This window comes from Mytilus californianus, unplaced genomic scaffold, assembly GCF_021869535.1.
Source record: "Mytilus californianus isolate M0D057914Y unplaced genomic scaffold, xbMytCali1.0.p SCAF_1, whole genome shotgun sequence".
NCBI lineage: Eukaryota > Metazoa > Mollusca > Bivalvia > Mytilida > Mytilidae > Mytilus > Mytilus californianus.
Genome location: NW_026262581.1, coordinates 95,974,060 through 95,981,268, shown reverse-complemented (window position 1 = coordinate 95,981,268; position 7,209 = coordinate 95,974,060).

The window sequence follows — 7,209 nt, the reverse complement described above, 5'->3', positions numbered from 1 at the left end:
ATCTTCGAAGAAGTATCTTATTAAGTGGTTTATTCCTTTTGTTATTTATTTGTGAAGACTGTACTGCAGCTTAGTCATTTTGATAGGTGTCTTATTTGTGTGTATTATTTTTCCTGATACAATGAACATTCGGATTTTATATATTTCACCATTCATGTACTACATGTAGTTTTAATGTTCATGTACTAGTTTTAATGTAATGCATAGTTCTATTACCATAGTATCCAAAATCAATAAAACACATCTAGAATATTAATAATATTTATTTATTATATTTATCATAATTATATTCAACAGTTTATGCATACATGTAATAAATATAATAAATAATAAATAAGCTTTATTTAGAGTCGGCAAAGTATACTTTTAACCGACATTCAAGACATTTATAACAATACAACACATAATACACATGTAGTAAATTACACAGCACAAAATGAAGCACTAGAAGCATGTTGTAATAAGCATGATAAGCTAAAAGCATATAAATATGAACAAAAAGTTTAAATACTGTAACTATAACATAACATATAACATATATACAGACAGCAAGCACTATAAGTTCTAACAATTAATGTCACTTTGGTGGTGGTCCAAAAACACAAAATTTTAAAATCATCGTCAATCAAACATACATGTTATGTATTGTAAATAGTACTTTATTTCATATCGTTTAATGTATTATAATTTAATTATTAAGTCAAGAACAATAATACTTGGTAGATATTGTAATGCACGGATTCATAAGCTGGACAAACAAGAACAAAATTATATTCATCTCCAATAAGACACATATTATTGTAACGACCAACTTCAACATTTAAAAATTCCCAAACAGGTTAATTCAATTATCTAGCTACTAATCCAATCAATTATTATATGTTAATTAGCCCGTTCTGGCTCGTGGCAATAGATAACTGTTAATACACAGGAACTATTATATAATATATTATACTTTATTGCAAAAAGTGAAACATTGCAAACATAATATACACAAGTGACAAGAAACATACAATGCATGTAAAGAGTGTTAAACAAGTCAAGTTGATATTAATAATATATTATAAGAATATATTATAAGTATATAGATAAATGCCAATGTGGACCTTATTTTCGCAATTCCGATCTTTATTGGGATCTAGAATAGTTTTAAGTTTAAAGTTTGAGTCAAGCTAGTTACAATAGGTATTATGGGTTTTAATTGCATTTATAGGGGGATTTCTAATATTACTATTTATTTGGCAATAATGAAAAGTTTCCCTTTTCTCCCTTATGTACAAATGCTATTAGCTCTATCTCAATCTAATTAAAATATAGATCTCGGATTTCGTTATACTACGTATGGCTTTTAATATTAAAACAATAAAATATAGTTTTCAGGTATTGTGTTGTCTAAACAGATGTAAGGATCAAACGAGAACACAAGCTGCAAACACAAGCTATACACTTTTGATCTCTATTGAGGAATTATCAGATTTATACATAAAATACTGATTAATGCATAACTAAATTAATTATGATTTAATTAAATGATGTTTATTCAAACAACAACATATCTAACAATCAATTTTGATTTAATTAAATGATGTTTATTCATACATACATAATCATTTAGGGTTTAATTAAATGATGATTATTTTTTTTGTAATGCAAATTTTACCTACGAATTATAATATTACTGCAACAATTCTTTAATTTTTCCTAATATATATTTTTAAAAACGAGGTGCCGAATTGTCTTGGTCCCGAAATGTCCGGATCCCGAAATGTCCAAAATGGATACCGAAATGTCTTCGGACCTGGGTGCCGATTTGTCTGGGTGCCGAAATGTCTTGTTACCTTAATTACGACATATAATAAGTAAACTATTTGTTAAAAGAATAAGGAAGTTATTATGTATATACAATCAAAGAAAGAAAGAAATTGAAATTTTTACTATCTAGAATTAATAAGTTTATTGTACTTTTTTGTTGACAAATTACAATTTACGGTATCTGTCAACCAATCAGATTCTCAATTTTTGTAACGAAATTTGATTTTCAGAAACTTTGAGAGATACATCAAAATTGTACATTTCAACTGTATGTTTTAACGAAAAACTTTAAAAGCTTAAGCCTGACACTAATTTCTTCGCATCCCACTAATGAAACCCTAAAAATAATCTTATAATTAGTGTGTCACCCAGATGCTGATGAAGTATTGAAGATGAATGGCAAGATTTTTGAAAAAGGGGGTGGGGACGCAAACTACTGATGACAAAGTTAGGAGCATAACATGTAAAAAGTCTATGAATTAACCATATATGTAGCTCCATAAGGGGGCCCTAAACATGCACCTGGTAACCTGCGAGCTTGTCATCTTGTGCCTACCAAAACTGTGAAGCACCGCTACACTCTCCCACCTCGTGAGTCATTATACTTCTTCTTCCTGATACAGGAAAGACTCCGGTGTGTGGAATATCCCGGAACTGTGGCGCTATGTACATGCAAATGGATGTCGAAAATTTTGTTATAAAATAAAAATATTTGCCACAGTTCAATTACAATTTAAAATAACATTAGTTGTAGCTTAATGTTAAACATATTCACAGTATGTACAGTGGCTTAAATACACTAATTAATTAGCCAGACTAGAACCTCCAAATGTTAAGGTGGAGATACCACCTTTGAAGGATTCTAGGGAGGGTGACATGCAAATTGTTTCTGGGAGATCTTTCCAGACAGCAATAGTACTTGGGAAAAAAGATGATTTAAAAAAGTCTTTATTGGTATATATATATGTCGAAATTTATGTAGGCCTCTAGTTCGCCTGTCAGATTGTGTCAGGACGTCATTAGTGACTTCGACCAACCCCCCATTAATCTTATAAATCAAGACAAGCTTAGCTTTTGTTCTACGGGATTGCAAGTTTTCCCATTTTAGTTTGTTTAACATACAATGTACCAGTGACAGCACCTGGTGATCTATCGTTATAGTCATTAAAAACATATCTTGCTGCCTTACGCTGTATCTGCTCAATTTGGTTTATTTGGCTTTGTTTGTACGGATCCCAAACTGGTGAGGAGTACTCGACTGTCGGACGCACAAGTGATGTGTACGTAAGGTTTTTAACCTTACGTGTACAATTTTTCATGTTTCTACGTAAAAATCCTAGTGTTTTATTTGCCTTTGAAGTTATATTATTAATATGGGGCCCCCACTCAAGATCATTGCTTATAGTAACTCCTAGATACTTGCTGTCTTTGACAGATTCAAGTACATGGTTATGTAATTTATATTGAAATAAATTAGTTTTCCACTTTTTAGAAATATTTATGACATAGCATTTTTCAGGATTAAATTTCATTTGCCATTCAGATTCCCAATTTTCAAGGCTTGATAGGTTTTTTTGGAGTGCTTGAGACTCATTTTTATTATTTGATGTTTCATAAAGTAAACAGTTGTCAGCAAAAAGACGAACCTTACAGGAGACATGCTCAGGTAGGTCGTTTATGAATAACAAAAATAAAGTTGGGCCTAATACTGTGCCCTGAGGAACACCAGAGTCAACAGCTAATTTGGAAGACTGAACACCGTTAGGCAGGACTTGCTGTTGCCTGTTTGACAAAAAATCTTTTATCCAAAGTAAGTTATTTTCACGTATACCATAATAATAAAGCTTTGTTATTAACCTTTCATGGGGGACCTTATCAAAAGCTTTGGAAAAATCTAAAAGTATTGCATCAACTTGATTACCTTCTGCTATGTCCTTGATGCTGATAACAAGTTGTGCTTCACAGGAACGTTTACTCCTAAAGCCATGTTGGCAATCATTTAAAATATTATCTAAATCTAAATGTTTTCTAATGTTACTTGTTAAGATGTGTTCTAAAACCTTACAACATATAGCCGTTAAAGAAACCGGTCTATAGTTAATTGCATTATGCTTATCTCCCTTTTTAAAAATTGGCACAACATTTGCCTGTTTCCACTCTTCTGGGATTTTTCCATCATTTATGGATTTTATGAAAAAAGAATACAAGGAAGGGGGATATCTCTTCTGAGAATTTATTAAGGAAAATAGTAGGGATATTATCAGGCCCACTAGCTTTATCTGGGTTTATATTTTTAAGGAGTTTAATTATGCCATTGATATTAATGGTTATATCTGGCATGGTGGGGTAGGGACTTTTAGGTTTATGTGGCATTGAAGTTTTGTCTTCTTTAGTAAATGCACTTTTAAATTGTTCATTTAAAATATTTGATTGTGTTTGTGGATCACTATAAAGTAATCCATCTTTACCTCTCAAAGGTGAGACTCCTGATGTTTCAGTCTTTTTCCCTTTTATGTATTGCCAAAATGATTTTGGTTTTTCCTCCAGTTGTGGACTTATGATTTCTTCCATATATTTACTTCGGGCTTTCCTAATTTCTCTTTGAGCTGTTGCTTTAAGCTTTTTGTATTTATCTTTGTGGATTTGTTTCCCTGTTTTTTTAGCTTTATTAAATGCTCGTCTTTGTTTTTTACATAAACTATCAATTTCTTTATTTGCCCAGGGATTTGTATATTTAGATTTTGTCATTTTACTTGGTATATTATCATTGATGATTTTTATTATTCCATCTCTAAACTTAATCCACCACTGATCTATAGTAAGTTCTAATGTGGTCTGGCTTAGCAGATCATATATAAATGATTTGGTAATATTTTTAATTTTTTCTAAATCTACCTTCTTCCATAAGAAATTTTTTTTTATGGGGGCATTGCGTAGCTCTTTTAGGCTTACAAATGGCATCAACCAAAACTATGTTGTGATCCAATATACCGGATATTGATTTAATTTTGGTTATAAGATTTGGTTGGTTGGTACAAAAGATGTCTAAAATATTATCTTTCCTGGTAGGAAAATTTACTAACTGATCCAAACCTAGATTGTTTAATAAATCTAAAAAGATTTCATTCATTTCCTTCGGGTACATTTTGCCCTCTATTGTCATTGATGGCCAATCTATATCAGGAAGATTAAGGTCTCCACTTATCCAGAAGGTTGAATTTTTATACATAATGACTATATCTTCATCACTGTAAGATAAACAAAATTCATTACTGTAAGAGCTGGGATTCTATCCCTGTACCCCCGGCACAGTAAGCCACTGCTGTACCAACTGAGCAAAAGGAGTACTGCACTAGCTTAGCTAATACAGTCGTTACCTATAAATATTTTATTTTCTGTGAGCTAGTTTAAATTACCTTATTTGTCTATTTAAAGTCTTTTTGATTTGTATTCTGCACAATGCATCAGTTTCTGAAACCAAAAATTCAGGAAATTGTTTGTTAATATGGGGCTCCAGTAGGGTTACTAGGGTACCCTGCTTAGGTCACAAGGTCACGTTTAAAATTGCCTCACGTCACCAGGTCAGTTTCAAGCAAATTTGACAAGTTTATGTTTATGATGTTAAGTAACAAATCTGTGTTAAAGGTCACATGTCCTTTTGAATGAGACGTCATGTCACAAGGTAGCCCTCCAAATCCCAAAAGGTTGCAGGTCAGATTTGACCATGCTGGAGCCACAAATATGGCACAGTGTCATAATACGCTGTTGCCTGGGCTGCTACATGTATAAAAAATTTAAGGTTGATCATTTTAAAATGTTGGACTGTAAGTCATTTATTCATCCCAATAGGAGGCTATCTGTTAGCAAATTATAATGTAAATGATTCTCAATATTGAGCATAATCAAGATCCTAATTTACTTTATAAATAATCCTGTCTCCATCTTTATATATTTAATGATACATTTGTATGTTCTCAGTGGAAACCTTGCAAGTATGATAATATAAAAATAGGTAGATGTGTCAATGAGACAACTACATACATCCACCAGAGACCAAAGGTACAGGATGTAAACAACTATTAGATCACCTTATTATAACCTTCAACACTGAGCAAAACCCATACTGTATAAGCTATTAAAGTTCCAGGCAAGACAAAATATTAAAAATTTCAAAAGAGAAAACAAAAGTCTTGGTTTATGCTTAAAACAAGAAGCAAAAACAATTATGTCAGACAGCAACCAACAACCACTGTATACAGGCTCCTGATATGGGACAAACCATTAAGAATGTGTTAAGGGTTAAACATGTTTGTGAGCACTCAACCCTCCCCATACCTGGGACTGGTGTATAAAAGTGAAACATTTTTTATACAAAATTGGATAGATCTTTATATTTAAGTACCTAGTACAATGTAGTAGGAATATTTGTGACGTCACAGAATTCCAGGATATTCCACTGTTTGGAGAATTTCGCATTCAAAAGTGCATACAAAATGCATTTGGAAAAAAAATTATGCTTGTAAGAGGAAACTTCCAATTATAATCTAGCAACCTGTACAATCTAAACTACATGTATATCTTTTCAGTTTGAACAACATGTTTTCCTGAAAAATCAGCAATTTGTTCCTTTTATAGTATTATAGAAATGCATGTTTTATCTTTCAGTTGCTGTGCAAGTCCTTAGTTCAAATAGATGTTAAAGTATGGAAGGTAAAGATTATTATCAAACTCATCAGCTAAATATTATAATGCATGTTATGAATAAGATAAATTGCAGTTATTTCATTTATTGTAATTACATATAGTAGCTTATGCCTTTTTATGTAGGGTTCTTGGTAGCTTTGTTGGCCTCAGTACCTCAGTTGTCCTATCCAATCGTGGTTTAACATAAAGTTTGAAGAAAAACTGAAAAACATATATGAAAAACAATTCCTCTGTTTGCTCACAAGTTTAATAGATTATTTCTCCGCTCAAGAAAGCTTTAGAGTTTGAACATACATGTAACAGAATCTTATCGCAGGATTTTAATGAAATAGAAGTAAAAATATTTTTTTGCTCTGCTATACTTTTTAGTTATGTATTAATTTGAAAAATCTCAGTGAAAGCAAACTCATATGAAAAATAAGAAAAATTACATATTGTTTTATTTTATTATTTTTGTCAACATTTTGTCGCAGAAGCAAGACAGCCATATTACATTTCATTGGTGTCATCAAACATTTTGGTTCAGTCAGTGGCTAAAGCTTTAAACATCAATAACCTTGTCAAACCTTCATGTAATTGCATGAAACTTGGACAGAACAAAATTTTGAAAATATTTGTTTTTCATTTTACTTCCTCATTTTGTAAAAATAAATTTTAAGGATGTACAATGTACATGTACTCAATTTACAGTGA